Source organism: Centropristis striata, chromosome 18, assembly GCF_030273125.1.
Source record: "Centropristis striata isolate RG_2023a ecotype Rhode Island chromosome 18, C.striata_1.0, whole genome shotgun sequence".
Classification (NCBI taxonomy): domain Eukaryota; kingdom Metazoa; phylum Chordata; class Actinopteri; order Perciformes; family Serranidae; genus Centropristis; species Centropristis striata.
The window spans coordinates 2,530,859-2,547,840 of NC_081534.1; the positions used below are offsets into that span (position 1 = coordinate 2,530,859).

The 16,982-nt window shown below is 39.7% G+C and overlaps 1 protein-coding gene across 1 annotated transcript in view; it reads right to left on the reverse strand.

Annotated features, from left to right (window-relative positions):
• The window catches only part of LOC131991653 (uncharacterized), a 129,769-nt gene that overhangs the window by 99,755 nt on the left and 13,032 nt on the right, over positions 1-16,982 (reverse strand). The gene's annotated exons all lie outside the window — the stretch shown is intronic.

The window sequence follows — 16,982 nt, forward strand, 5'->3', positions numbered from 1 at the left end:
TTAGGGCTGTCAAGGTAGTATTTTAAATGTGAATACATTTTAAAAAGAAATGAAAAAACGGCATTTGAGCATGGAAATGAAAATTTGGTTGTGAAAATGTGTGCCTTGTCCGCTGAGAGCTGCACTGATGAATTTACTCTTTACTTTCTTACATGGCACAAGGTTGGAGGGATAGAAACAGGATGTACTGTAGGTGGCAGTTTACATCTTAAAGTTAGTCGATTGCAATACACAAGTAAACTGAGAAAAGAAGAAGATGACAACAACAGTAAAGACAAGAATTAGCCAGGTCAGTAAGCAAGTAAAGTGTATTTATAGAGCGCTTTTCACTGAAAAAATCACAAAGTGCCTAACAGAGAAATAATATAATGATGTGCACCGCCTTATTATGGATCCAACTGCATTTGAGAACAAGACACATGCTGCCACATTAGGACTGATGAGGGCTGGGCCTCACATCCTTGTGACTTAACGATAAAAAGTGTATGGAGGTTTGGTTTTCATCAAAGCTGGGAGCTGGAGGCGGAGAATTTAGTGTGGATTGGTGGAAAATTGGTAAAGATTGTTGATTCTGGGGTTAGCTGGCAAAACAAACATCTAAAGGATAACAGTAACTTTAGGGTTAGAGTTAACTTATAATAATGTAAGGTCTCATGTAGGTTTAATGTCGTGGTTCAGTGAAACATTTGTTAATAAACAACTTCCTTTGCTTTCCAATGCTTTCACGCTATACTGGTGATAGAAAATTACCCAAACTAAGTTGTCACTCATCTAGTAGACTAGAGTCTATTGATGAAGAGTTTAGATGTTAAATTTACTCATTTAATGTTTGGCTAGTTGGCTAGCTAGCTGTCTAGGGATCTAAGTTCTCACTCTAGCACTAACCACAGTAGAGAGTAAGACGTCTACAGTCTTTAAATTAAGTTTTACCACACAGGACATTATTTTGGATGTTATGCACGACCGTAGAGGCATTGTCCTCGTAAGCGGACGGCCCGGGTTCGAACCCCACTCGGAGCCCTTTTTTCCCCCCTGTCTCCCCCTTCACTCTGTCTCTATCCATAAAGCCCAAAAATGGCCAAAAAAAAAAAAAATATATATATATATACCGATTCAATTATGTCTGTCATTGTTTTGGTTTGCTTTAAATGTACAAAAAACATATTTAATTAGTTCAAAACTATGTGTGTTTTAGAAGGAATATTTAAACGTTATTATTGGGCAATTTTGACCAAGCTATCACAAATGCATTCGCTCCATGTGAAGGCGTCTTTTTCCAGACGACGCCTGCTTGTCCTTGCAGAGTTTCTGCACATGCATTTTCTCTGAAACGTTACTGGGTCTTGAGGTGGGAAACTGGCGTTACAGATTTTCCTTGAATATCGATTCCTGCTCCCATTCACACATGACCCCATGCAGGAAATGGTCCTTAACATTTCCTGCATGTGTGAAAGGGACTTTACCCTGTCAATGGACAAGAATGTCAACATTTCAGCCAATTGTAAAGCTAGAAATCAGAGCCCTTTGTGATTGTTAGCTCCTCATCTGCGGTCATGTGATGACCCTTGAGTGCGACCCAGCTATAGAGGGGGTCAGGTATGATGGAGATTAGTGACGGGCCGCTGTGTTGTGTCAACATGACAGAGAAAAAGGCTTGTTGGAGAAGGATTTCCTCCCTGGGAATCACTGGTTAGTCACAACTTGGTGCAGGTCACATACCAATGCAAATGTATTTCTCCATGGAGTGATTTTCCCCAGCTGCAAGGTTATTATAGTTAACGAAAACTAACGAAATAACAAAAACTAGAATTGAAAAAAGATTTTCATTAACTGAAATAAAAATAAAAACTAGAGTTTTTAAAAAAACGATAACTAACTGAAACTGTATTGTGTGGTTACAAAACTAACTAAAACTAACTAAAATTATAGTGAAAATGTCCTTAGTTTTCGTTTTTGTCAACTTTTTTCATTCATAATTCAGTGTTTCTATTTGAACATGCAACACATGGTGAATATGTTTACTGAGACTGGGACGTCTACACTCCAACCAAAATTCAAAACACCTGGAACTGTAAGAGTTAATAACCTTATTGGGGCTGAGATGGATAAAATGTCAAAATTTATTATGACCTCTTTGAATCTGGCACCCAACACATAGCCCATTACAAAAAAACTAAAACTAACACTAAAACTAATAAAAACTAAACTAAAACTAAGCATTTAAAAAAAATAAAAACTAAACTAAAAACTGAATTTGAAAACAAAAATGAAACGAAATTAAAACTAAAACTAATGAAAAATCCAAAACTATTATAACCTTGCCCAGCTGCAATCCTATCTATCTCTTCTTTCAGGTCAGATTGGAAGGAAGCTCTTACCAACTCTCCTCAGGGTCTTATAGTAGTAGTACGACAGGTATTCCTGACACAAGCAGAGGGTGGGAGGGAGGGAGGAGGAGAAAGGAGAGATGAGAGACAGTGTTTTGACTCCAGAGGCTCTTCAGGTGGAGAGGACGTCTGTTACTCCTGCTCAGGGCTTTCCCCTACTTTTGAAAGATGCCTTCTCTTCCTATTGGCCGAGCCCGGAGAATGAACAATGCACTGCCGCATGAAGTATTACTGACGTGTTTTAATAACGCAGGCTTAATGCTGCTTATTATTCAACTGCTTACTCATTTAACTCATTGTACATTTGCTTGTGAAGGAAAGCCTCTTGCATTGGGCAAGAATGCTTAATATTGCAGAATATTAGAAGATTACAGCCTAGCTTGGTGGCTCAAAAGGTGCCTGAATTGTAAGAATAAGAGTCGTAACTACAACCACTTTAACCCATTGAGGCCTGAAAAACCGCTGGGCAATTTTAAAATAAGCCTCTAATTTTCTGGAAATTCTGGAAAAATTCTGGGAAAAAGTGTGAACTCTTCTACTAAATAATAGATTTTCAGCCTCTGTAGCAGATAGAAATGAAATTCAAAAAGTATTTGAGAGCTTATACAAATACTACAAAACGACGTAAACGCTTTCCAGGCTTCAATGGGTTAAATAGATCATGTATGTATAATAAAGATATATCTGGATCAACCCCTAAAAAACATATTCCATAGAAAGAAAGTAACCGAGACGTGCTTGAAAGCTACAAAATCAAAGGCTGTATCGCGTTTCATCTTGGTACATTAGGTATTTAGGCATTTACAGCTTCATGACTTTATTGGTGTTATTTTAAGCAAATTATAGCCATCAAACCATCAAATGTTCAAAGATGCAGAGCTGCAGGCCTGCCGCTGGAGAAGGAATTCCCTTTAAGTGGTGATTACTGGGAAGAGAGGAGGTTTCCCCTCAAAGACGCTGGCCGTGCTCTGGCAACACTCGAGAGGAGGCTGGCGGAGATGAAGAGGATGTTGAAAAGTAGAGAAGAAGATGAGTGACAGAGAAGTGGTAGATAAAGACATACGGTGTAATCAAGTGTAGATTAAAACTCTGAAAAGACATTCAAGGGCTGGTGGTTTTAAAGGAACACTCCACCGTTTTTTCATATTAAAACATGTTATTCGGGTAAGTAAGACGAGTTGATACAGACCTCTTGCGGCTCAATGCGTGCACTCAATCGCCCTGGCGCGCGGAGCTACTTGGCTAGCACTTAGCTTAGCCCAGTTCATTCATTAGGATCCAAACAGATGGACAGTTAGAAGCGACCAAACTCCTCCACGTTTTCCCTATTTAAATACAGCTACACGAGTAGTTAAACGACCAAGTATGGCGACACTAAATAAAACGTGGCGATTTTCGAAGCGGATAAAAAGGATAACTATAATGTATGGCGGAATAGCACTTGGGAGCACTTCGACTCGGCGCAGTAATATCATCACTCCTGACGGAAGTGAGAGGGAGCGGAAGTGATGATATTACTGCGCTGGGCTAAGCTAAGTGCTAGCCAAGTAGCTCCGCGCGCCAGGGCGATTGAGTGCACGCATTGAGACGCAAGAGGTCTGTATCAACTCGTCTTACTTACCCAAATAATATGTTTTAATATGAAAAAACGGTGGAGTGTTCCTTTAAAAGACATTCAAGGGCTGGTGGTTTTAATTGGATGAGAGAAGGAAAAGGGCAGCTTGGTCCTGAGAAAAAACAGAGCTGGGAGATCTTTTAAAAGCCACTGTGTGCAGGATGTGGCAGCAGAGGTCCAAAGGCCAGAGCTGGTGGCTTTAGGCCCTGTTGTAATTACTTTCCTCCACAGACCACAGAGGCGGCACAAGGGCCCGGAGCAGCGCATGGCGTTTAGATAAAGCAACCACTGGCTCTAAATCATATGTGGTCAAAACTCTGCATTCACCTCTTCAGACATTAGCTGAATACACGATAGCTGGGTAGGACAGGTTGATGAGGTGTGTCGACATGAAATGGAACCTCGAACATGAGAAGAAAAAAGGGGCAAAAGTTCACATAAACGCCACAAAGGACAAGCTGCCACCCACAAAATGCCAAAATGTCAAAGGAAATCTACAAGCAACTGCTGCTGTAAAGATACCGGTCCTAGGCTATTCAGATTTGGGTCTAAAAAAGAAATGCATTCCTAAAATACACTGCATTCCTCTGCTTACAATACATTAGTCTTGCTACTATAGTCACGTTTTGGATTAGCCTACTTTCTTGCTAATCGCTCTATGGACAGAAAAGGAGCACAGAGATATTTTGCTCATTTGAATCAGAGCAGGATTACCCTTTAAACGACTCATGTACAGTAAAATGGGTAGTTCATTCAAAGTGCTGCAGGAAGTGTTGAGTGAAACCATCAAAGATTTTGTGCATGAATTTAAACAAACGTGCACCAGCTTGTCATTTTGGTTCAGAGCAAATATTTCATGGATTGTAGTGATGTGAAGACTTGAGGATCTATCATTCTGTTATCGCTGAAATCAGCAAAGCTTTTGTTTAAGCAGCTTCTTACTTCTCCTACATGAGCACAAAGCTTCCTGCTGGAACAGTTTTTTTCTTCCCCATTTCATTTTTGTTACTTTCTCTTTTTGTGTTTTTATCTGTGCTTCTCTTACTGGACTTAACTCTTTTTGGAAAAATGTGATTATAAGTACATGCAACAGTTGAACTGAAATACAATGATAGTTGGTGTCTTGTTGGGTGCCAATCAAAAATGGGGTTGATGAGAGCGGTATGGGGAAACCAAATCAATTAAGTTTTGGCAGATACAGTGAAAACTGAGCCCCTTCACGAACTAGCTAGCCACTAAAAATGAGTAAAATATAACTACTTAATGCTTTATCCACACACTCTTTTCACATTTTAACCAGTGTAGCATGAAAGGGGAGCGTGTCTATGTTCCCCGGTCTGTTACTTTTTCCACCTTTACCGCCAAATTCCATGGCAAATAGACCTATGTAGGCCCTACAGGCTGTTTGATGCGCATATGCAAATAGGCCTAGACGAGGAAAGATTAGGTCAGGGTTGGCAAACCTGCAGGTCTCAAGCTGCACTCGGCTCTGTTAATTATGTCACTTTATCTTGGACCAAGGGATCCTTTCAATGAATGTTGGTTCAATCAGTAATGATAAAACCTGGATCACAAACTCATTAATTTATAAGCACACCCAGAGAGAGCAGGCTCCACAATGTTTCCTTTTTGCTTTCAACGTGCGATAGTTGAGGTGCGTCGCAACGCTCAACAAATAAAGGTTAAAAACAGGTATTTAGAAGACGCTTTTTCCCAAAGCAAATGGACTTGCAGCGGGGGGATTGAACCCCGGTCTCTCAAATAAATTGGTTTATTGACCTTTATGTAACCAATGCCAACTACTATGGGCTAGCTGGGGACAGTCAGTAAATCCTCACACCCCTAGCATTAAGACCGCTTCTAACCGCTGAGTTGGAAACCTAGGCTTTTTGCATTGTGTTGTAGTTGATGGGGTTGCAGGTTTGAGACTTGTGAATTTTCTAAGGATTTGTTTTTCACTGAATAAAAAAAAAAAAGGCCCCAAGTTCAAACATAGGACCTTTTTTCTAAAAAAGGGTCCTATGTTCCCAGCTCGGGGAACATAGGGATGACCCCCATGAAAACATGGCAGAATTAGCAAGCTAGCTACCTAGCCAAATGTCTGCAAGCTAGTTAGGTTTCTAGCTTACTTATGTTTTCATACTACACTGTTACAGATAATCAATGACCTGATTGTGCTGGGTTTTTTTCACAATCAAATGTTAATTTTCCCAAAATAATGTCTGTTTTGTTTTGCTTTACCATTTGAATATATATTCACATATAAAATATCTGCTAACAGCCCGAGAACACTGGAAACCAGATGAGGGGATTTCATTTGTCTCCTGTAAATTGTGAATAAACATTCTTGATAAACTTTTACAAACTGATCAAGACAATCTGGAAAGCAATATCATAGGAAATTATTATATAGTATTATATATGTTTTTTATAGTCTATGGTAGCATGACAGTCTGCAGTACAAGTGGAAAAGTGTGTCTGAGAAGTGTGGTTGTAATGTATTGACAGCGTTAATGGTCGGCATGTGATGGCTGCTGAACTGAGTGAGGTCCAGGATTCCTAGAATACTTAGTGAACATGTTAACATACACAGACACACTGTACACAGTGAGGGAGTGTGTGTGTGAGGGGGGTGTCAGCTGAGGGGGCTTACTCACATGAGGTTGGTCCCCTGGATTTAACCCCAGCATCGGTTTTGCTCTTTGACTTAACAACACATTTCAAATCCTGCTCCAGAGTATCCTCCCCTTCTCCCCACCATATAAACCAGCAGTGGTGGAATGTAACTAAGTACATTTACTCATTACTATACTTAAGTGCAATTTTATGTAGTACTGTTTTATGTAACTCTATACTTCTACTTCACTACATTTAGAGGCAAATATTGGACTTTTTACTCCACTGAATTTGCAGACAGCTTTAGTTACTTTTTAGGTTGAGATTTAACTTTTTTTAGGTGTTTTTTTTTTAAATTAAACCTCACTACAGTATAATAAGTAGCCCTATCTTGAGAAAGTTAAAATGTGGTTACATAAATGCATCAATAATAATAATTATCTAATAATATATTTGAAATATATAAAACAATCTGAGTGGGTCCATTCTGCATAACGAGTACTTTTACTTTTCATACTTTAAGTACATTTTAATGCTGATACCTTTGTACTTTTACTTGAATATGTTTTGAATGCAGGACTTTTACTGAAGCGGAGCAATTTGACAGTGTGGTATTAGTACTTTTTCTAAAGTAAAGGATCTGAATACTTTTTCACCACCGAAACCCAGCATGCGTTTCACACTTTGCTATCAGATTCCACTTAAGACTGATCAAACAACATCTAATGACATTGTGAAGAGCATGGCGGAAAAAATGACAGGAAACAACACAGAGCAAGAGTGAATTGAGAATAGGAGAATATATGCAGGCTCTAAGACATTCCTCTGTGTTTTTTCCCCCAATCTAACTGAGGTGAAACTGACTTTTGATGCACAACTTAAACCAGCTGTGGAGATTCACAGTTGCAAAACCATACACCAGAGCCATCCGGGTTCATGCATAATTAAGATCCTGCATTCATTCTCACCCTTATCAGTCTGTCAGCAGCCATGAAAAACAATGCTATAACTGTTTGGATTTGCTTCACTCAAAATCAGTGGCTTGGTATCCAGAGGCGAAGATGTGTCAGTGTGTGCAAACTTGTTTATCCATTATTTTTTAAATCACCACATGGGCTTGCCTCAGAGTGTGTATCAATATCCTGGGGCCATGTTCTCCTTCATTTGAATGGCTGAGTGGCGAACAGACCCCCCTTCCTCCCTACCAACAGACAGAGACCAGAGCCCGAGCAGCTGAAGTCATTAAAACTGGAGACACAAACACAAACACTCAGTCCTTCCCTCCTCCCTGTGATGGCTTATCTTTCTAACACCTACACACACAAACACACACTCGCAAATGCATATACACATAAACCCACAGAGGCATGCAGAGGCACACAGACATCAACCTGCTAGATATAATCAACTTCCATACACCCACCCCTGCTCCACGGATTTTTCTGAACACAGCTTATTTATTTGCTCACACCGTGACGTATGAATCCATCAGCAGCAGCTTATAATGGACTGTGTGTTATGGCCAATGGGTCTTAAAAGGATGAAACTATGAAAACAGCTTCAAATACACCAATAGGAAAAACAATCTTCACACTGAAAAGATACAGAGACAAGTCAACAGGGGTTCTATCCTGGAAGATTTACTCATTTATGAATATAACAAATAGATAAATGGGTGGAAAATTAATGGAAAACACCAAATAAAGTGCTTTATAGTGCGCTGTTGGACCACCATGAATACCAGGGACCATTTCAGTAGCATTAAGCATTGGTTTAATGGCAGGATTCTTCCAAATTATTGTGTTTTGGCGATGGGGGTCAATAAGAATATGATTCACATTATTTTCACCCAACCATTCAGTGACACCTCGTGCCCTATTTGTTAGGTTTACTCAATCATTTAATTAGGTTTTTGTTTTTGTCATCTGACCCTCGTTCATACTAAATATTGGACAAAATTGGATGCAAAACCCTTCTTGATTTTTGTATATGTCAACAATGGTATGGTTAATGTTTGGGAAAGGCTAAACTCAAATTCAACTAAACTCATAGTTAAGGTCAGGGGAAATAACGGTTAATCTAGTAAAAATTCAAACTTTAACTGCAGGTTGTTTGCTTCATGAAAGTTGGCTTACATGCTTACTTTTCTACTCAATGCATATATTGTGTACACTACTTTTTGCATTAGCACCAACCAAGCATTCATATTGGATGCATGTCATGAGGTGCGACATCATCCGAATGATGGGAATAACTCCAAGAGATACTGGGAATTGGGAAAGAACTGAAAAGTTGGTACCACTTTATAATAGGGAGCACATATTCAACATTAATTAGTTGCTTATTAGCATGCAAATAAGTAACATATTGGCTCTTTATTAGTCATTATTAAGTAGTTATTAATGCCTTATTCTGCATGGCCTCATTATACTACCAGTATGCCATTAACTAAGAGTTTTCTCTCAATAACCTCAGAATTATTGCTTATTAGTAGTAAGTAAGGAAGTTGTTGTATATGAGTTATGATCTTAATATGCTTTATATGCTTTAATATGCTTAATAAGCTTAATAAGCTTTGTTTGGACTTTCTAAGTCTCTTCATAGCGGTGAACGAAACCATGAAAACGGCAAATATCCACCTTCTCCAGACCTTTGACGTGACTGGTGGCTCCTTTTGGATGACTGGATGAGGATTGGTAGATTGTAATGTCAATCATTACTCTACAAAGTGGGTCACTGGTAGAGAACATTGGCGCAAAGTGACCCACTTTGTAGAGTAATGATTGACATTACAATCTACCAATCCTCATCTAAAAGGAGCCAAAGGCCAAAGGAGAATAATGCATTAATAAGTACTTGATAATGACTAATTAAGAGCTAATATGTTACTTATTTGCATGCTAATAAGCAACTAATTAATGTTGAATATGTGTTCCCTAATATAAGTGCTACCGAACAGTTTAATTAACAAAAGTTAATATGATTGGTGAGGGCAAATTGTAGCGTACACATCATACAACAACTAGTTTTGTTTGTGAAAAGATATATTAGATGAAATGATTGCTTGATGTCTGCTTTGGTTTCCAACGACAAGGTACAGTTTTATCTGCCAGGCAACAAAAAGACACAATAACAGTTGAAGTGAAAGAACTGGAGGGATGTCACATGCTAAGTCAGACACACATCAGGCGGGACGAGGAATTCATGCTCTGGAGGAGAACATGAACACAACATGCTCCTCTTGCTTGTTCACACTGCTGAGCAAACAGATCCACACTGAAGAGTTGGCTTAAATGTAATCACAAGAAAGGCACAGGCTAATAAAACTGTGTTTGCAACCTTCCAAATATATTTAAATGAGATGTTTAAATAAGCTAATATAAAGGTTTTTGAATGCTTAAATATCATCTTTGCCGTTTTTTATTGTGCCCCTCTGATTAAACACTGGCCCCTGCTTGGCCCCCACAGTAACACTGGTCTAGAACCGCCACTGGGTGACTGTGTCTAAAACATCTGCTGGGCTCAGAGATGGCCTCACGGTTGGAAAGTGGCCGCTAAGTCTACCCTAGGGACACCCCCAAAAACCAAACACTGGTCCCACCCAAGCACTCCCATGACCTCTGTTAGCACGTGCCTTTCCTTAAGACCCCCAGGGGTCAAAGGGCACTAGGGCGAGAGGACGCTTTCACTCCGAATCTGTGAGCATGTGTGTTTCTTATCATTGATGGGATGGGATGCGGGGGTGAGGGGTGAAAGTGTGAGGGGCACAGAGGTTGGGAGAACACCCTCCCTGATGTTTGGATGCATGTCCAGACGCCCACAGAGACACACAGGGAAAGTGTGTGACAGAAAGAAAGACACAGAGATGGAGAGAAAGAGCCAGCGGAAGAGGAATCCGTCATTTTAATGGTCACTTTTACGGCCTGGGAGAGTTGGGTGGCAGCCACACGGCCCCGGCACCGACCGCAGTCCGGCAGACAGCAGACAGATGCATCAGTGTGAGCTTTATTGTCACAAAGTGAACGACAGATGTATCTTTCTTCAGTCGTCCTCAGCACAGCGGATTGGGTTTAAGTGATTGTTGGGTGGGGCGGCAGTAGCCTAAGGCTTAGAGAAGTGAGCTGGTGACGGAAAGGTCATAAAGGAACGATCTCCTTTCACTCCTTCTCCAGGCTGGTGACGCGTCAAGGAAGCAACATGGTCTCACAGAAATCCGTGAAATAGCCACGGATTCGCTCAAATTTCCGTGAAACTGACACGGATTTCGCTACGCAGTAATGCGCTGTAATGTGCTGCCCACTGCTCCTTGCATGGTGTGTTCACTTGTGTGTAAAAAAGGATGGGTTAAATGCAGAGGTTGAATTTCCCCATTGTGGGATTAATAAAGTACTCTTCTACTACAATGCAAGTTAATGACAGTCATATCCCGTGGCTATTCCAACATACAAAGTGATTATGTACATTCACTGAGTGAATATTAAGAAAATAAAACATATATTTCTCGCTACAAATGTGATCAAAATCCTTTTTTATGCAGAAACTAAGTCAAAATATTGATTTTTCACTAAAAAGAAGAAAAAAAAAAAAAAAGAGAGAACTGTCCGCCATGTTTTTTGTTCTGACCGCTGGGACCTTGAAAGTCACGTGACTTGGAACAAACCAATAACCACGGGATATGACTGTCATTAACTTGCATTGTAGCGAAATCCGTGTCAGTCTCACGGAAATTTGAGCGATTCCGTGGCTATTTCACGGATTTCTGTGAGACCAGGTTGAAAGGAGACGTTCGCCTCCTTTTCCAGGCTGTTGACGCTAGGGGTGTGCCATATCGTATCGTTCACGACAATATCGGTATATTTTTTTTATGGTTAAAAAAAAATGCACATCATGATATTGGCAACATTCCTACTTCTTGATGTAGTGGCGTAAGGTTAATATTAACTAACAATTAAAGTTGTTTTAATCATAAAAAGCTACTTACTCTCTATCACTAAACACATGCAGCTTTCAAAATAAGAGCACAGCGTGTTAACAGAATCCACCACAGAACTTACAAGAAGACTGTCAAAATAAGATGCCTTAAATAAAACATACAAGAACCTTTATTCTCCTTTACAAAATGTCATTAAAATATGCCCCCGGAACCCCTAAATGGATATTTTTATTATTTGCTCATACTCAAGAGTCAAGAGTAATTTTTTTGACTGTTGAGATTTGCACTTCACACTACATTTAAGATTTTTATTTATTTATACAGACAAAAAAATATATCATATTTTCTATATCTTTTTAAGTATTTCGTAATATCGTCAAGAATATCGTTATCGCAAAAATAGCCTGAAATATCGTGATATTCTTTTAGGGCCATATCGCTCAGCCCTAGTTGACGCATCAAGGAAGTAACCGTGAGGCTCTGCTCTTTAAGGGAGCTTTCAAATAATCTAAATCTGATTATAAATCTTCAATAAATTGCCTGAAAATATATAGCACCTTTGATACTTTACACATGAACGTCAGCTGCCATTGAAGACAGTGAGAGTTGCAAACTAAAACATAATCAAATTCAGAACGCTTCATCATTGAGATTGGTAACAAAATATTGCATAATAATTCAAATTTATCCAAAATTGACCCAGAATCAGAATACAAATCTTCTTGGGAGTCTAAATTGAGTTTTGTCTATTATTTTTAGAGGTACAAGACCTTTGGCTTGTTGTAAAATACATATACAGTCATGGAAAAAATTATTAGACCACCCTTTTCCTTCAATTTCTTGTTCATTTTAATGGCTGGTACAACTAAAGGTACATTTGTTTGGACAAATATAATGATAACAACAAAAATAGCTCATAAGAGTTTTATTTAAGAGATGATATCTAGACATTTTCCATGGTTTTCTTATCAAGAAAACCATTTTTTTTCCATGACTGTGTATATTTCAACACAACTGGTTTTGCCTTTTGTGTAGCTTAACGACAAACAACAACACATCTAATGTTATTTAAGCAGAAAATGAGCAGGGCTTTTACTTCGACAACCCTGGACAGCTCCATCATTATCGGTCCTTCTCTATTTTTGTCAAAAGCCCAAAAGCCCCCTCTCTGAAAAGAAAAAAAAATCTGTAATGAGTTTTAATGCAATAACAGCAGGGCAGCATACCTCTATCAAGGTTCAGACATGTGCTGTGAAGAAAAGAGAGGTATTTCCTTAAAAAAAGAAGAAGGTAGAAGTGGGTGGGCACTTGGAGGCTGAGCTTTTTGGGGAATTAACAAGCTTATCGGGGGGCTGTTCTGTGAAAACAAGCAATAGAACAACTCCTGAGGAGCTGAGGGAGTGAAAAGCCATCTGCAGCATGTCCAATAGGACTTAGCAGCGAGATCCCCTTCCATTTACAACAAACGCAGACTGATCTGCAGGAATGACCCGACTGCATGTGAAAGCTTACCTTGCTCTATTCATTCATTCATTCAAAGAGTTTCATGGAGAGTTTATTTTTGTAGCTACCAAGTAACTGGGGTCTCCTTGGGTAAAACTCTTTGCCTGCCGAATGTAGGCGACTGCCTCGATTTCTACAACTATAGCTGCTACACATTAACCCTTTGCTCTACTACCACTTTAACTAACTACCACTTTACAGATTCATCTGTTGGCTGTCCTGTTTTTGTTGTCAAAAACATGAAAATCAATTTCATTGATTCTCTAGTCTGTCTACCAAAACCCCAAACTATCCTATTCATGTCTATAAGAGTTGCTAGCAAACAACAACTATTTGATAGATTTTCATGCAATTTGGTACATTCATGTCCTCCTGAGGGTAAATTGTGATCATTTTGGTGGTCCCTTGACTTTCAATCCACTTTGGTTTATGAACAAATACCTGCAAAAAAATGACATCCCATCAGCTATAGTTGCATACATGCATAGGACCCTTTTTCCCCGCTTTTCCCAAAAAGGGTCCTATGTTACCCAGTCTCATACAAAGAGGGGAACATACGACAGTGGGGAGCATAGGACCCTTTTTCAGAAAGGGTCCTATGCTCCCGGGTATGTATTGCTACAGGGGAACATTTTTGGGAAAAAACAGGGAACATAGGACCTTTTTTCTAAAAAAAAGGACCTATCTTCCCCGGGGAACATTGGAACATAGGGATGACCCCTGCTAAACAATACTAAAAGAATGAGAGTCGAAAGGACAGTTTGCCATAGTACTTTGTTTTTGTTCAAAATAAACAGCAGAGAGTGAGGTGGAGTGATAGTTAGGCCCAACGCTGCCAACCACTGTGATGAAATTAAAGAATTAGCACAGCTAGCTAGCTAACTAGCAGTGAGTTGGCTAGCTAGCTTAGTAATTCCGACATGCTTTCATGTTATACTGTGAATACTGAAAATGGGACAAACAAAGTTGTCACTCGTCCAGCTAAAACAAAATGCTTCTATATTGTGTGTGGACAAAGCATTTAATTGTAAAATTTTGCTCATTTCGCTTGAACTTCACTGCTCATTGCTTAGTGAGTCTGTAACTTAGTTTATATGGATGTTAACTCGCTACAATGGTCACACATCTTTGCAATTACCATGGTACCCATAAAAATGGCCGCCACTCCACCATCTGGCTATTCTGATTTGAATTGTTTCCTGCTTATTCTGTGTTTATGTGGAATTAAACCGTGAACTGCAAACATTATGCTTGCTGAACATCAAAATGTTATTGTTACTGTAACTATGTTAGCATGCTGAGGTTAGCATTTAGCTCACAGCACCACGGTAAAGAAGAAGGAATCTCTCACCGACCAAAAATTACTAGTATGTAACAAGTAAACATCTAGAATTACATCTAACTAGAAGTTCTACCAGCCAGCCAGCCAACAGCCCAGGGTCATGAAATAGTTAAAGTGAAATTAATCAGGACTGAGATATTAAAAGTGAACCAGAAAGAAAACATTATTACATTTATAGTCCAGCTCTAATAAGAATCAGTTTATGATGGCGCCGTGTACACTGTAAAAAATAATCTGTTTAATTTACGGTAAAATACCGGCAGCTGTGGTTGCCAGAACTTCACCGTAAAAATTACAGTGAGTGGATTTTCTATTCTAAATTTAAATGTAAATATCAGCAAAAAAACTGTAATTTAGTCTGAATAATCCTGTTATTTTTTAGGGTAATTGTGTCATTCATTCACACATCAGGGTATTTCTCCATACATTTTGCATGGAAATGTTATATTTTACAGCAAAACTGTGTGTTTCTTCCAGTTTATGACATGACATTTTTGTGCTATTCTTTGATTTACGGTAATTAAAAGCGTCTAATACAGTGATATACAATTTTTCATTTTATGCCCTATTTCTGATGTATTTGACAGTGTATTACTGTTATTTCTACAAACCTTTTTTACAGTGTAGCAAATGGAATAAATCCAGTTTGCTATGTTTGCCTGGCAGACATCACTTTGGTAAAACTAAACATGAGAAAAACATGAGAAAATCTCTCTGCGGTTCCCTCCCCCCTTACCTGAGCTGGCCAGAGGGGCCAGTAAGCAACAGATTAGCAGTGCTTTGGGGAGCGGGCTGCTGTAGCGTGCTGTAATGCAGACTGTCAGTCCGACACAGTTGGGGGGCTACACAATGCCTCCTTGTTCAGACTGGCCCTTCTGTGCCCCACCTCTCTACCTCTCCATCTCCCTCTGTCTCTCTCTCTCTTTGCCTCTAGGGCTTTAATCAAACCATAAAAACTAATGGTGTTTAAAAAGTTCTTTCCCCGTCGTATACTGAAGGAAGCACGAGGTGAAGAGGGGATGGGGGGATTGAAGGGTGGATAAAAAGAGAAGCCAGATCAAGGCGGACATGTTGACTCTTAAACCAAACATAAATCAGCTCCCAGGAAACGGAGAGAAAGACAGAAAAAAGAGACAGCGGGGAGGAGGAGGGGCATCAAAGCATGGCTCACATTCTCTGAGATGCAGGAGCAGAAAAGGTGTGTGTGTGTGTGTGTGTGTTTGTCTTCATATAGTTGTGAGGACCAACCCATGGCAGAATACCAACATTGTGAGGACATTTGTAGTTGTGAGGACATTTTTCCAGTCCTCACAAAGAAAATGCTAGGATAGCCTCTAAAGGCCTTAATTAATCATCTGTATGAATTTCAGGGAAGGTCCTAACAGAGATGGTAAACCCTGAAATGTGTGTGTTGGGCTGGGGAAGTGGTGGTCCTCACAACTACACAAAGACATGTATGTATGTATGTATGTATGTGTATGTGTGTGTTTGTCTTCGTATAGTTGTGAGGACCAACCCATGGCAGAATACCAACATTGTGAGGACATTTGTAGTTGTGAGGACATTTTTTCCAGTCCTCACAAAGAAATACTAGGATAGCCTCTAAAGGCCTTAATTAATCATCTGTATGAATTTCAGGGAAGGTCCTAACAGAGATGGTAAACCCTGAAATGTGTGTGTTGGGCTAGGGGAAGTGGTGGTCCTCACAACTACACAAAGACATGTATGTATGTATGTATGTATGTATGTGTATGTGTGTGTTTGTCTTCATATAGTTGTGAGGACCAACCCATGGCAGAATACCAACATTGTGAGGACATTTGTAGTTGTGAGGACATTTTTCCAGTCCTCACAAAGAAAATACTAGGATAGCCTCTAAAGGCCTTAATTAATCATCTGTATGAATTTCAGGGAAGGTCCTAACAGAGATGGTAAACCCTGAAATGTGTGTGTTGGGCTAGGGGAAGTGGTGGTCCTCACAACTACACAAAGACATGTATGTGTGTGTGTGTGTGTGTGTGTCGTGGCGCTCGTTGAGAGCATAATTCAACAGCCAGCACATAAGTGGGGTGGACATGAGGAGATAATTGCCAGTGCACACACCCACCACCAGTCTCTTTCTCAACACTTGTTTCTGTTTATCTCCAGCTCAGTTTCATCCTTTAACTGCTCGCTGTGGCCCTCTGTGCTTGCAGCAGCAGGTATCACCGCTTATCTGATTCCCAGAGAGCTGGAAAATATGGCCTGTGTGTTCAAAAATATGATAAATGACACTGCATTCTTAATTAACTACCCAATTGTTGCTCCAACAGAGACGTGAGGAGAGCTCGCTGAACTGCAGCTATACGTGCAACAACACAGTGTCACTCAAGAATCTCCCTCACATGTTTCACTGTGTTTTCTTTGGGGCTTCTTTGGGCAAGTGCAAACACACACCTGCAATGTCTTCATATACATCTTTGCAGTTAAATGCTTTAGAAAAATTAACCCCCTCCTCTTCTCCCCCCCCCCAATAACAGTTATTAGTATTAATTTGGGTGGTTTCAGGATCGACAGAAATCTATGCTAAATAATGATTATCATAGA